The sequence below is a fragment of the Mastomys coucha genome, unplaced genomic scaffold (assembly GCF_008632895.1).
Source record: "Mastomys coucha isolate ucsf_1 unplaced genomic scaffold, UCSF_Mcou_1 pScaffold7, whole genome shotgun sequence".
Lineage (NCBI taxonomy): Eukaryota > Metazoa > Chordata > Mammalia > Rodentia > Muridae > Mastomys > Mastomys coucha.
Genome location: NW_022196913.1, coordinates 49,210,126 through 49,224,732, shown reverse-complemented (window position 1 = coordinate 49,224,732; position 14,607 = coordinate 49,210,126). Strand labels below are relative to the sequence as shown.

Below are 14,607 nucleotides of genomic sequence, written 5' to 3'. Positions count from 1 at the left end.
CAAGGCTACACAGAGAAACCCTGTCTCGAAAAAACACAACAACAACAACAAAAAATACATCAATAACATGATTTATTTCCTTCCTTCCTCCCTCCCTCCCTCCCTCCTTCCCTCCCTTTCTTTCTTCCTTCCTTCCTTCCTTCCTTCCTTCCTTCCTTCCTTCCTTATTTTTTGAGACAGTCTTGCTTTGTAGTACAGGCTGACCTGGAATTTACTACGGATCCCAGGCTGGATGATTAATCAATTTTAAAGGTCAAATCCCAGGGACTGTGTCTATAGCTCAGCTGGTAGAATGCTTCCTAGCACGCACTAGGTCCAGAGTCTGATCCCCAGGATGGCATAAACCAGGTGTAGCCCATCCCTGTAATTACAGGATTTGTAATCCCAGAAGGTAGAGGCGGGAAGAATAGGAGTTCTAGATCACTTGAGGCTGTTGAGCAAGTTCCAGGCAAGCCTAGGACACATGAAGGAAAGGAGGAAGAAAGAACTAAATCCCAAGTCGCCTGAGCGAGACCTCCCACTTTGAAGTTCTGTCTAGAAAACACAAAATTGCTGGGGGTGTGATGCGACATGCCTGTCATCCCAGGGCCTAGGGGCAAGGCAGAAGAATCGTGAGTTTTAGGGCAGCCCAGGTTACCGAGTGATGTTGAGTCTCTAAACCACCAATCAACCAACCAGTCAAAGAAACAAAAACAAACCCCTAACCAATCATCATCACCACCATCAACAAAAAAAATCCCCAAATAAAACATAGGTCTTTCAGTTTAGGATGAGTTGCTTCAGTTAAGTCTTGTGCTTCCCTTAGCTCCTCTCTGCTCAGCACGAAGAAGATGACGAATCCTGTGCGAGTGAATGCTAGTGAGAACTGCCTGCCTGCCTGCCTGCCTGCCTGCCTGCCTGCCTGCGGGACACACTTACTTCAACATACATGGGGTCTGCCAATTCCTCTCCTTGGGCTACTCCACCAGACCACATCCTTCAAAGAGGGATGATAGGGGCCAGAGAGATGGGTCAGGAAATGAAGACTCTCACTAATGCAAACCTGGTGACCTGCGTTAGCGCCTCAGAACCCATGTGAACGGGAAAGAAGAGAAATGAGTGTGCAAAGTTGTCCTCTGAGCTCAACATGTTCATGTAGCCCCTCCTCCTCCTCTTCCTCCTCCTCCTTCTTCTTCTCTCCCCCCCCCCCACAGTAATAAATGCAGTAAAATTGTTTAAAAGGCAATACCCTACAGAGGTTCTTAGAAGCACACTGCTTGGTATTTCTTAGTTGGGACTGTTGTTATTCTGCTAAAGTGAAGGGAATAGATTCTCGTGAGTGGTCCTACCTTTTGTTGTTAGTTAGTTAGTTAGTTAGTTAGTGTGTATATGCGGATTCTGTGTGCCATGGCACATGTGGACAGAGGACAGCTTGCAGGAGTCCCTTCTCCCCTTCCACCTCAGAGGCTGTTCTCTGGTCCTCAGGCTCAGCAGCCTAGCCTTGGCTGGTCCCTCTTTAAAAGCAAGGGCAAGAGAGTAGCCTATCTGCTGTCATCTTTTGGTTTGCTTATCACCACGCTGGCCTCAAACCTGAGATTCCTTGATCTCCTGAGTACTGGGATTACAGGCATATAATCCTGACAGGGAACTTGGGCTAAGTTACTAACTCCTGATGCCCATTGGCCCATATAGCAGGGTGTCTCACCTTAGTGTTACCAACCTTTCTGGCTTCTATTCACTTTAGGCCACAACCTCTTTTCAGTTGTGTCAATACAAAGTATCTCTAGACATTGCCAAACAGTCCCTGAGGTGAAAATCACACCATTACCCTACAGTTACGTGAGCACTCTTTTTTTTCTTTTTCTTTTCTTTTTTTTTTTTTTTTGTTACATGCTATGGGTGAAAGTTTGAGACAAAGCTTTACAGTGGAGGTAAAAGTCCTTCTGTAATCCACGGGGGAGACAGTTGCTTACAACCCGCCCCCCAGGAGTGCCAGAACTTCTCTGTGAAGTTAAGTAGCTTTTAGATTGGCAGAAGACATTGAGAGGCCGCTTTGTAGGTGAAATGTGACATCAAGTCTCTTCATTTGGGTCTAGGAAATCCTTACACAGCTCTGTTCAAGAAGTGAAGAGGAAGTGTATGCAGTAATAGAGGGGAGAGGTGAGGAGGGGGAGGGGTGTTGAGAGATTCCCCCGGGGAAGTTTGGGGCCAGGCCTCCGGTGATAGACAGGTGGTAGGTTAGCCTGGTGCTGACTAGATAAGAATGGATCAGGGCTGGCCGGGGGAAACCCGAGTGATGGAATGGGTTCCCTCCTTTCGCATACTCAGATCCAAGAGTTCCATATCTTTGGGAAGTCTGCCTGAGAGGCAGGAGGCCTGTGCTTACGGTGACGACTCTGGGAATGGAGGTGAGGGGTCTGTGATACTGAGAACCGGGAGGAGCAGGAAGTGAGAGCCCAGATCTGAGAGGCCAGCCCTTTTCACGTTCATTGATCTCAGGAGTCCACAGACTGGTTGTGGATTACAGAGTGGGCAGGGGCAGAGAGAGAGGGAGAAGGAGGAGGAGAGACAAGAAGGGAGGAGGAGGGAGGGAAAGGGGCGGGGAAGGAGAGGGAGAAAGACAGAGACGACAGACAGACACAGAAATATATAGAGATGAGCCGGAGACAGAGAATGAGGCTGTAACACTGTGGTAGAACAAACCCAAACTCTGAGTTCCAGGGCTCTCGTACCAAACACAGGAGAGCAATACAACAGAGCAGGCAAGCTGTAAATCATGGCAGCAATCAGGAAAAAGGGTAAGGAGAAGAGGAAGAGAGAAAGCCTTTCCAATGGAATTCGTGAAGGCAGGCAGGTGGGCAGGCGGGCAGGCGGGCAGGCGGGCAGGCAGGCAGGCAGGCTCAGCATCTGAGCTTATCAAATAGCTGCACGGTAGGATGGGGTGTGGGTAGCTTAGAGATAGAATGAAAAAGGGCCCTGAGGGTGAAGGAAAGGGCCCCAGACTTTAGCCAGTGTCTGAAAGGAAAAGACAGAAAAAGGAAAAGAGAAAGTTACTTAGGCCACGTGGCTGAGGTGGAGATATTAAGCCAGTGCTTAGGGTCAGTTTATATCCCATGTCTTTAACATGGGTTTAGGTGAATCAGCCTTCATGAGGGTGATCTCTTGTCCAGGTGATGGACAGGCCCCACTGGAATTTAATTTTTTTTTTTTTATTTATGTGCATGGTGTCTGTGTGGATACCTATGGAGACCAGCATTGGCTCCCTTGAAGATGGGGGTTACAGGAGGTTGTCAGCCATCTGGTGTGAGTGCTGGGAACCAAACTAGGATCCTCTGGAAGGGCAGCAAGCACTCTTAATGACTGGGCTACTTCTCCAGTGCCCTGGATTAAGTTTCAAGAGAGGAGAAGATAGCACATGATGTTCTAATCTTGGGAGCAGAGCAGGATATTTTTTATTTTATTTATTTTTTTGGTTTTTCAAGACAGAGTTTCTCTGTGTAGCCCTGGCTGTCATGGAACTCACTCTGTAGACCAGGCTGGCCTTGAACTCAGAAATCTGCCTGCCTCTGCCTCCCAAGTGCTGGGATTAAAGGCGTGTGCCACCACCGCCCGGCCAGGGTATCCATTTTTTTGACCAGAAGGTCCAGGGAAATGCAAAGGTGATGTTCTTTTTCAGTCTTACTAGGGGAGAGAGAGGCAGTGCTCAAAGCTGACTCTAAGCCAGACGAGATGGTTCATCCTGAGCAGCATTGAAGGCAGTCAGAATAATCCCCTCCCCTCAGGACCTGAGACTCGAAAGGATTTAGAAACTGAGCTGAAATTCAGAAATATGTATGACCCATTTTTGCCATGAAAAACCTTGAGATCTAATCCAAAATTGCTCACCAGAAGGGATGAGTATCAGGCCTGGAGTTTCGGTCATTCTTTCATGTACGGATTTCAGGCCAGGTGCTCATTTAGAGGAAGAGAGGTAGCAGAGAGGCCGACCAGGAAACACCTTCAATCCCTTGCCTCACCCTCACACATGCCAGGCTCCTGCAAGCTCAGGTCTATTGCCAGGACAGATCCAAAGTCATGTTCAGCTTCATGTCAAGGACATGAATACAGGCTTCTGTCCTTGTTCTGTCCTAAGTTGCCTGGTCCATCTCTGTCTCCTGCCCTCATCACAGTTACAGGCATGTAATTAAGGCTTTCAACCTTACAGACTTTAACGGCTGATGTTGTTAGAGGTACCCGGACTCTTCTCCCAGGAAGCCAGGAGAGTCCTGCCAATCATGTGTGTTGCTAATGAATTATGGTCGCATCATTTGAAGTCTTAACTTATGAGAGGTTTTTTTTTTCTTTCTTTCTTTCTTTCTTGCCAGAACTCCCCCTTAGCATAGTTCAGGGTCAAGTGTTACCTGCTAGCAAGTTCATATCTTGGACGCCAGCCACTGGGCCTCTTGCTCTCCCTTCTAGGGCCCTGGGAGAGGAATAAGCTGCCAGAGGACCCTAATCACATGCATGCTGTCATCTGGAAATGATTACAGGGGTAAGGAAAGAGAGAACCCATGTTGATAGCATTGATTAGTTTCTTACATTGGAGCAGAGAGAGAGCCCCTCTGTATTGCTTAAGATCCTGTTCCAATTTGTTCAGATTTTTTTTCTCTTTGGTAGTGTGAAAAGCAAACTTATTTTGCCGTGGGAGCTCAGGACCGGCTACACTGGGCTTTGAAGACTGTAGCCATTTCTACAGTAGCTCTTGAGGCAGCTTCAGCTAATGCTTAGCCTCAGATTAGCACATCAAAGGCCCAGAGGTGGTCCCAAAGGGCTGAGAAGCGTGGGGATCTAGGGATGTGGGACAGAGGCTGGGATAGAAGAAAAAAGCTTACACTCTAATTCTTCAAATCTTTCAGCTGCAAGTTTGTGAGCATGAAAACCACAGGCTGAACATACACATGCACTCACACATACTGCACATGGGCGCACTCTGCTTTCAGAATGCAAAGGAGGAGTTAGAAATGAGCAAAAGAAAGAAAACAAAAGTCCAGTTTCCTCTATCATCTTTTTTCTAGAACCCAAACAAGGCGCATCGACACACTAGGTTTCCAGCCACTGCTTTAGAACCTTCACTTCCTTACACTAATTGCCAGGTTAAAAAAGAACCTCCAGAAAGGTTGGCGGAAATAATAGAAAATAAATTCTGTCATTGCCCTGGGGTGCTGAGCCAAAATAATGGCAACCCCTAATAGCCAGACTGAGCTGTCGAGGGCACAGTTATTTTTATCCTAACAAGAGGCACTGGTGATATAGAGGGAATTGTCTCTTGGGGAGAGGATTGTGTTTGTGACTTGACCACAGCAGTAATAAGTTTCCGGGGCCCCTAAACAGGTGTATAGAAATGGGCGACCTTGAATGTAGATGAGGAAAGAGGATAAGAAAATTGACAGAAACCAAAACTCCCAAGATAACCTGTCGTGGAAATAAACAAGCTTGCAGAAGTGAAACAACGGGCAAATGTTAGAAGGAGGCCTCTAATGAACTGGGTTTGAAGGAAAAACCATTTGGATTCTTCTCATGTCGGAAGCATATTACTTAGGTAGGCTTATCTGTCTAGAAATGAAGTTACCCGACTTTGTGTCTAAAACAAACCTCTAAATTCTGTAAGGGGGAGAGTGATATACTAACTCTTCTCTAAAGCTTCAAGGGTTTAAGATTGATCGAAATGGTAATCATAGAAAAGTTTGTTTGGATTATTGATTAGTTTTTGGTGCAGTTTTTAAGAATAAGGATTTAGTTTTTCATTATGTGTATGGGTGTGTATTTGTACGGGGTCTGTGCACATGCGTGCTGTGCATAGAGAGAGGAAAGCTGCCGGTGTCCTCCCTCCTACTTCCTTCCTCCTCCTCTTCTTGCTTTGGTTTTTTGAGACAGGATCTCTCTATGCAGCCCTGGCTGTCCTGGAACTCACTATACAGACTAGGCTGGCCTCGAACTCGTAGAGACTGGTCCTTCTCTGTCTTCTGCTCCCTCTGCTCTTCTAGGCAGGGTCTATGTGACTAGCCCTCACCTTCATTTCTTTTCTAAGGTTGCTGACCTCATTTATCTCTTACTATTATGCACTGAGCACTGAAGGGGATGCAAACATTTAAGATATAGAAAGTGGTGACCTGGCCTGGTCCAAAACAGGAAGAAAGAGGCAAAAATATAAGTGGAAGCATAATATCCCTTTCCTATTCAAGTCAATACGCCTCAGCTGTGATGTGTTTATTTAATTTGGTTTATTTTATTATTCTTTCTCCCCCCCCCTCCACCTCTCCCCCTCTTCCCCTCTCTTCCTTTCCCCCTTCCCTTCCTCCCTCCTCCTCTTCTTCTTCTTTTAACTTAGTCTTTTGTACTCTAGGGTGGCCCTAGAAGTGGCTATGCAGCCAAGGATGACTTTGAACTTCTGAATGTCTTGAGAACCATGACTGCAGGTGCTTGCTACCACCACACTCTGTTTGAGCTGTGCTTGGATCGAGTTCAGGGTCTTGTGTGTGTTGGGCAGGCACTCTTCTGCCTCCTCTGCATCCTTGGCTCTACAAGTTTCTTAACGACTGAAGTGATTCATAAGCCATCTAAAGAGGACGGCAAAGGGCATAGCATTGATTGGGCATCTAGTGTGTGCCTGGCATCTGCACTTCATAGTTCTCACAAAAATTATATAAAGGGGCCTTCTGCTCGCAGATGGGTGTGGCCAGGCACCTCACACTCTTAGTTATAATGTCTTTACTGACAGGCTTTCCCTGCAAAAATGGACAGCACCCTCGGACCATGAGCCAGCACTACATGACTTCAGCTGGAGATGGGGATGGGGGTGCGGTGGGGGTGGGGGAGCTGACTACTCTGTGTCTATTTCTGCCATTCTTTGATTACTCACAGTTTTATCCATGCAATTTAAATCTACATCCAGGTTTGAGTTGGAAAATTGAGGATTACATCTATACGTGCTTTTGGCAACAGCTGATTTTGTGGTTTACATAATTGGAAACGAGAGAAGGGTTAGAACTCTAGCTTTGTCCAAGGTTCAAGCTGCACAAGTGCTTGACAACCGTAAATTGGCTGAGTTCTTTTCTGGATGCCTGATCCTGACATTGTTCCGCCTTTTGTTGCAGTTTTGTGCTAATTAGATGTTAGCGAAAGTCAAGGGCAGATTGTTTTGGAATTAGCTGATCATGGACCCATGTATAGTTCATTTTAACCTGAACCATTACAACATGAAGTTGTAATTTATGTCAGTGAGTACATTGTAAAAATAATTTTAAGCCCACATTAAAATTTAAGAAAGGGTTTGGCGGAGTTGATTTTGTAGTGGTTTCAGGATTAAGATGTGGGAGAGGCAAACAATGGTTTCTCTGTTTTCTCTCTAAGTCTGGTTGTCCTATATTGCTCTTTAGATGTCTCTAAAGGGGAGTTGAGGAATGTGTGGTGTGACTAGGAGAGGGACCTACGTGTGTGTCAGAGACATAGTTAAGAGGAAGGGAGGCATAGTGTTTACTTTTTCAGTTGCTTTCACCAAATACTTGACAAAAACAAAAACAAAAAACAATTAAAGGGAGATGTTTGTTTTGAGCTTTGCTGTGAAGGTGCAGTCTGTCATGGCCAAGAAGGTAGGGTAGCAGGAACATGGTGAGGGCAGTTACTGCTGCCCAATCAGGAAGCAGAGAGGGGACAGGAAGTGGGGCTGGGCTAAAAACCTCAAGCCTCTTTGGTAAGCATTTTGGTTTCTTTAAAAAAAAATGTAGAAATAGGAATGTATTTTCATTTTAATCCCAGGGGTAGGGTATGGGGCTGCTTCAGATTGTCCACAGCAGCTGACTATGATTTGTCTCGTGCTCTAGCAGGGGCGTGATTTTACCAGCTGCAGATAGTTTCAGTGGTTGTATGATGTTTGGAATTCTGGGGACTTCTTAGAGGGTATATAAATGCTAGGTCCCTGAGAGGTAGTTGGGGTAGTTGGTCATTGTTGGCCATTGTTGGCCATTGTTGGTCATTGTTGGTCATTTGTTGATCATTGTTGGTCATTGTTGGTTGTGGTTCAGAGGTTGTGTGCAAAGAAGAAAGAAGAAGTCATTTTACATCCTGACTGTAAAGATCAAACTTGCCCCAAGGAACTTGATGTCTCTAATCAGTAGTCTAACGATAATTTCGCCCCCTTTCTGACCCCTAACTTTATTCAGGGATCTTTTCTCTTTCTTCTCTATCCTTTTTTTCTCTCTTCTCTAGTGTTAGAGGGTTGAAAGGGTGGCAAAAAAGGTAGAGAAGGCTGGAAGAAAGAAGAACTCACAAAGTAGCAAAAAGACTATCAACAAGCTCCCCCGAAACCCCAACCCCAACTGCCTCACATATGTAGGCAGGCTCTGTGACTGGAAAGATTCTACAACCTTCCACATCACCTTTACTTGTTAGGGACCCAGTGTTCAAACACATGAGCCTGCAGGAGATACTTCACAGCTAGGAAGAAGGGCAGGGAAGGGAAAGAGAGCTCTAGAATGATCCTAAATCTAATCAGGTCCTAGGAGTTATCTGAGTCCTGTGGTTTATCTGGACAGGCCAGATGCAGAAGAGTTGGTCTCTGTTTGGGACCACGTACCACGTATAAGCCAATTTACCTGAACATATGCAGATCCCTTTACCTCAGTCTTCAAGTGCTCTGAATTTCCATGTAGTAATTTGCACCTGTTTAGAAATTCTTTGAGAACCCTGGAGAGAAAAGAAAAGTATGCCCTTTGAGGGGAGTTTGGGAATGGTAGGGAAACCTTAAAGAGGTAGTAGGACATTAGGGTGATATTGTGGGAAGCGAGTCAGGTAACAGAGTGGTTCCTAGAACCACTTTTGGGGGGCAGGGTGGGGTGGGGTGGGGCATGCCTGCCGGGAGAACTTCGCTCTAGCTGAAAAGCTCCACCAGCTCATAGCACCTCTGGGCTTTCTTTCTCTGCTCCTTGCCTCTACCACATGCTGGAGCTCCCCATCGGGCAAACTCATTTTGCAACCAGGATGAGAGAGTCATTAGATGACATCACAGAGCAGCCTTTTGGGCAGAGAGATTGGCTAGAGTAGTGGTTCTCAACCTTCCTATGGCTATGATCCTTTAATACACCTCATGTTGTGGTGACCCCCAACCATAAAATTATTTCATTGCTATCTCTTGACTGTAATTTTGCTACTGTTATGAATCACAATGTACATATATGATATGCAGTATAGCTGATAGGTGACTTCTGTGAAAGGTCATTTGACAGCCCCCCCCTCCGAGGGGTCGAGACCCTCAGGGCATAAGGACCCAGCACAAAGGCTTAGAAGCACAGTTCAGACATTCCAAGGAGAGTCTCACTCTGTAACTCCTCTGGCTCCATTGAGTTTCTGAAGTTGCTGGTAGCTAGTTTGATTTTATCTGAAAAGCCTTCTGCACCCCGGTCTGGACTGGGTCATGGTCTTTCAGCAATTTCATCATCAGGCTGAGTAAGAAGGACAAACTGGTGGCCTGATTGACCCATCTATCAGTCTGGACAGTGTCTCCCTGAAATTATAGGCCTTAATTTTAGTGTAACTGCTTGTGGTTCATGCTAATCAGCAAAATGAAGTGCGGTGGTGTGGTATAATTTGCTTCTGGCCTGGCTCTGAAACCAACCTCAAGCTTTGAGCTGTTCTTGGCTTTCTTGGAAGTCATGGAAAATGTGGTGTCTGGTGAAATAACTGTGCTTCAGGTCTTCCGCCGTGCACAGAACACAGCGCTCCATGTGTGGCCTCTATTTAATTGCAGGTGTGACCATTTGACATTATACATGACTGAGGGCTTTCTGCCTCTACCAGCCACAGTCCAGGAAAGTGAGCATGGACCAGGTGTACAGAAGGCCCTGTTTGACAAAATGATTTCATGCTCACAGACATGAATGCCTTGTAGGGAGACACAGGACTCATCTTGGGAACTGGGAGGATCACTGGCTAGGAGGAAACTTGGTTTGGGAGGGGAGAGGTCTTTCAGCATTAAATATGAATCTTTATTAATTTATGTAGCAGACAAATTATATGCTTAATTACTCAGAAATCCATAGACTCAGTACATTGGATTGTGAGTCTATTGTATATTCACCCTCTCACTTCTGTGATTTTTTTTTTCTTTCTTTAGAGGAACTTTTAAATTATATTTATATGTGTATGGATATGTGTGCTTATATGTTTGCTATGTTATCTTAGCTAGGTTTTTTTTTTTTTCTTTTCTTTTTTCTTTTCTGAGACAGGATTTCTTAGTGTAGCCCTGAATATCCTAGAAGTCATTCTGTAGACCAGGCTGGTTTTCAACTCAGAGAATCACCTGCCTCTGCCTCCTGAGTGCTGGGGTTAAAGGTGTGAGGCACCACCACCAGGCACAATAGTGTTTTCTAAATGAGCATAATTGATAGGATGAAAAAAGCTACACAGGCTCATAGATATAAACACAGACATACAGGCACACACACATACACACACACACACACACACACACACGCACAGACAATTTATTAGAGTAGTTTGTTGTAGAAAATTTTAATCCCAATCCAGGGTTTCTACCCCTCTGACCATTTATTTCCCAGATGAAAGACACACACAACCTTCATATTTATAATAATCAGCACTAGAGCTGGGCGGTTATCTACTCTCTATGCTATTAGAATCTACTTCCCTACCAATAACCCCAAGTTATTACTTACTATGTTTCATCTGGACTGCTCTTAACTCCAATTGGACAGCCCGTAGGGGCACGTTTTCATGACTCACCTAACCCATGGTGGCTTCTCTCTCCTCTATCACCTTCTTCTCCCTCATCATGGCTCTCCTCCAGCCCCCAAGCCCGGGAACCCTAAACCCTGTCCAGGTCTCTTCTGCTCACCTTTCAGCGTCTTCACCAATCAAAAATAACATGGGGTCAAGGTTGCACATTGTCACTTGGGTCTACATGTGGGACTCTCTCGTCTCTGGGGCAACCAGGTCTTGGGGGCCTGCACTTAGCATTACAATACACGGCAAAAGACCAAACCTCAATAGTGGCTTGTCTGAATAGTCCAACAAATGATGCCTCCTAATTGAAAGGCCAAGGACCCTGTCGTTGTTCAGTCTCCAAGGCTGGATCTCTCAGCAGTCCCAAGCTGGAGCTACAGCCTCAGGGATCAGTCCTGAAGAAATCGGTTCTAATACCAGCAAAGGAGCACCTCAGTAGCAGCATAGATAGATTTGCCAGTGAGAGTGAGAGCAAACAAGCAAAAAGCTAAAGTTTTCTTCTTTTATGTGTGGGCTGCCACTAGAAAGTGTGGCCCAGGTTTGGTGTGGGGCTTCCCACCACAGATGATCCAGATTAGGATGGATCTTCCTACCTCAAAGAATTCAGTCAAGAAAACCCCTCATAGCTATGGCTAGCTGCTTGGTTTTCTGCTGATTATAGATGCAGCCAAGTTGTCAGCCAAGATTAGCTATTACATGTATGCTATGTATGGTGTGTGTTTGTGTGTGTGTAGACCCAAGGACAGCATTCAGGAGTCTATTTTCTTCTATCGTGTGGATCCTGGAGACCAAATTCAGGTCATCAGACTTGATGGCATGTGCCTTTACCCAATAAACCATCTTACTGATGTTTGCTGTACTTCTGAGACGTGGTTTCTCTAGGTAGCCTAGGCTAGCCTCACTCCATTCTCCTGTATCGACTCCCCTCTTGCTGAGACCGCAGGAATGTATTACTACGCCCTAGATGGCTTTCATCCTTAATCAGTAAACAAATGTGTGCAAAGCTCCAAGAGGTAGGATGTCAACAGTTGGATTCTCTGGCTTGAATCATGTTTCTCCACATGCCTGTAGTTCTTAGATGAGCAAATTATTCCATTCTTTCATGAGTAAACTTTAACTTGCTTATGTTTATGACAACGGGAAATATATCAGGCAGGAATAAGAGCATAGAATAAAACATCCCAAGTAATGTGGCTGAAGAGTTTAGGTTGTTTTTTTTCTTGTGTAAAATAATCCTTGGTCCTGTGAGATGGCTCAGAGGGTAAAGGTAGTTTTCCAAACTTGATGACCTCAGTTTGATTCCCAGGATCTACAAGGGAGTCTGGAAAGTTGTTTCTGATCTGTGTGTGCATGCAAGCACAGACATACTAATTAAAATGTAATTATAAGTAAAGTAAAATGAAACAATTCTGAAAATAGACAATCATGGATGGCCTGGAGGGTCAATGATACTGCCAGAGCAAAATTTCTTTTATTTCAATTCTCTGCTACTTGCCCGATCCCCTCCTTGTCTTCTCCCCCAACACTTTCCTTCCTTCCTCCCTTCTCCCCTCCCTCCCTCCTTCTGTTCCTCCCTCCCTTCCTCCCTCCCTTTCCCCATTGTTCTCTCTCCCTCTCCCTCCTCCCTCTCCCCCACCTCTCTCTCCCTCTGTTTCTCTCTCTCTTTCTTTCCTTCTGCAGTACCAGGGATTGAACCACAGCCTCGAGCATGTTAGGCAGGCACTCTACTGCTGAGTTGTGCATGTGACTTCTTTTTAACTCTTTATTTTGAGACAGGGTCTAACTAGGTTTTACAAGCTGGTTTTAAATTCAGTGTAGTCCGGGCTGGTCTTGAACTTGCAATCCTCCTGCCTTGGCCTTCCAATTAACTGAGATCACAGGTTTGCACCAGTAGGTCAGACCACTTTTAGTTTGTGATTTCTATCTGTAAATTGTGAGACTGTGGTTGGCCTTCTGTCCATTTTCTCCGCAGGCTGCACAGTTGGAGGAACTGGAAGTGACCAGGGGATACAATTGCTGTCAATCTGTCTTCCTTTTGTGTGGAAGCTTTTGTCAACAACTTCTGCTTCCATCTCATTAGCCACTAATGAGGTGATTGGAAACTAGGTAAGTTAGTGCTTCTACTGGTCACAATGAAGTTTCTCAGACTACAGGCACTCTTCTTTCAAAGAAGACTAGAGAGAGGGGCTCTGGACAGAAGAGTAGAGAGAGGGGCTCTGGACAGAAGAGTAGAGAGAGGGGCTCTGGACAGAAGACTAGAGAGAGGGGCTCTGGACAGAAGACTAGAGAGAGGGGCTCTGGACAGCATGGGGGATTGAGACACCCTTTTGTAAATTTGAGATAATAAATCTATCTTAAAGTGGTTAGCAAAAGAGCTGGCACTTAGAAGTACTTATTTCACAGTATGGAATTATTATCTAATTATAGAGCAATGAGGCTTTTAAAAAGTGGCCAAATTAAACAGAAGAACATTTATATAGTTTTGTCTTCAAAGGTAACCAGCTCAGAGGGCACTACATCATTCTCATTAATTATATGTTATTAATTATATGTTACTATGTTCAGAAAACAGCCAGATTGCATGTTGTGTGCATGTGTTGCAATACCTCACTGAATACCATTAATACGTACAACTAACAGATACTAATAAAAATAAAGCAAATAAGAGAACCCAGTTTCCTCCCACCCCCGTTTTGGCTCTGTATATACGAGGCAAGCACCAGACCATTGAGCCACATCCCTAAACCTTCTTTTTTTAGATGGGGTCTCCTTATGTACCTCAGGCTGGCTGTGAAAATATTATCTAGCCTAGGCTGGCCTGGATATGGTTTTATTTTTTATTTTTTCCCTTTCTTCATCTCTCGAGTACAGGAATGTACCTCTAGTTTTACCCAGTTTACTATTTTTACAGGAGCAAAAGCTTTGTTGGTCCCATGTTCCGTCGTCGTTGTTGTCGTCGTTGTCATCGTCGTCATCGTCGTTGTTGTCATCATCATCATCATCATCATCATCATCATCTATTGTAGCCATAGAAATTAGCAATGATTGACAGTCAGAAGGATGCTGGCATTCAAATGTCTTATAGCATCTGGCAGGCTCTGTAGAGCCTCTGATCCAGGTATCTTCTGTTTCCAGAAATCAGATTTCCGTACCCTTCCCACTAATGGGAGACATTTAAATGAATAGAGCAGAGGAAATTCTATGTAAAGCTATGTTTGCCTTAACTGAGAGATGAATAGATCTGAATTACTAGGTGTTTTTTGTATTAACCTTTGGTAAGTTGTTCATGATAACTTAGGCTCATAGATGAAATTGGATTATGATCTACATTTTACACACATTCCCATTTCTTTATTGAAAGTGATTGAGTATTTGTATAAGAAAAATTGGGCTTTAAAAAAATATACATGGGGCAGGGGGTGTTGATGCAGAGCAGCAAAATGGCTTAGAGGATAAAGATGCTTGCCTGTAAATCTGAGATGTAGAACCTACGTGGTGGAAGAAGAGAAACACCCTTCTCAAGTTGTCCTCTGGCCCCCACATGTGTGCCCCATTCCCACATGAATAATTACATATAATAATAAAAATATATTGGGCTGGGCAAGATCACTCCTACCCATACTTAGGAGTCTAAGACAGTAAGATTGCTATGAGTTCGAGGTTAATCCAAACTACCCAGTGAGTTCCAGACCAGCCTTAAAAAAAGGTGAGTCCTTGTCTCAAACTAATACTCCCCTCCCATAAACCACACACACACCAAAAGCTGCAACGTACAAACAGATAAAGAAAGCAGCTACATTAACAACTGCATATAAATGATCAAGACCGGCTGACAGAACATCTTTAGAAGCC

The 14,607-nt window shown here is 44.7% G+C and overlaps 1 long non-coding RNA gene across 2 annotated transcripts; it reads left to right on the top strand.

Moving 5' to 3' along the window:
• Nucleotides 1–2,267: 2,267 nt before the first annotated feature.
• LOC116082089 lies at nt 2,268–14,359 on the top strand. 2 transcript variants are annotated; one of them, XR_004115165.1, is made up of 4 exons: nt 2,268–2,387; nt 4,438–4,510; nt 12,728–12,861; nt 13,667–14,359. It is a non-coding gene; the product is annotated as an uncharacterized LOC116082089 (long non-coding RNA). The 2 variants fall into 2 exon arrangements; XR_004115164.1 differs by having other exon boundaries at nt 4,344–4,510.
• The last annotated feature ends 248 nt before the right edge of the window (nt 14,360–14,607 follow it).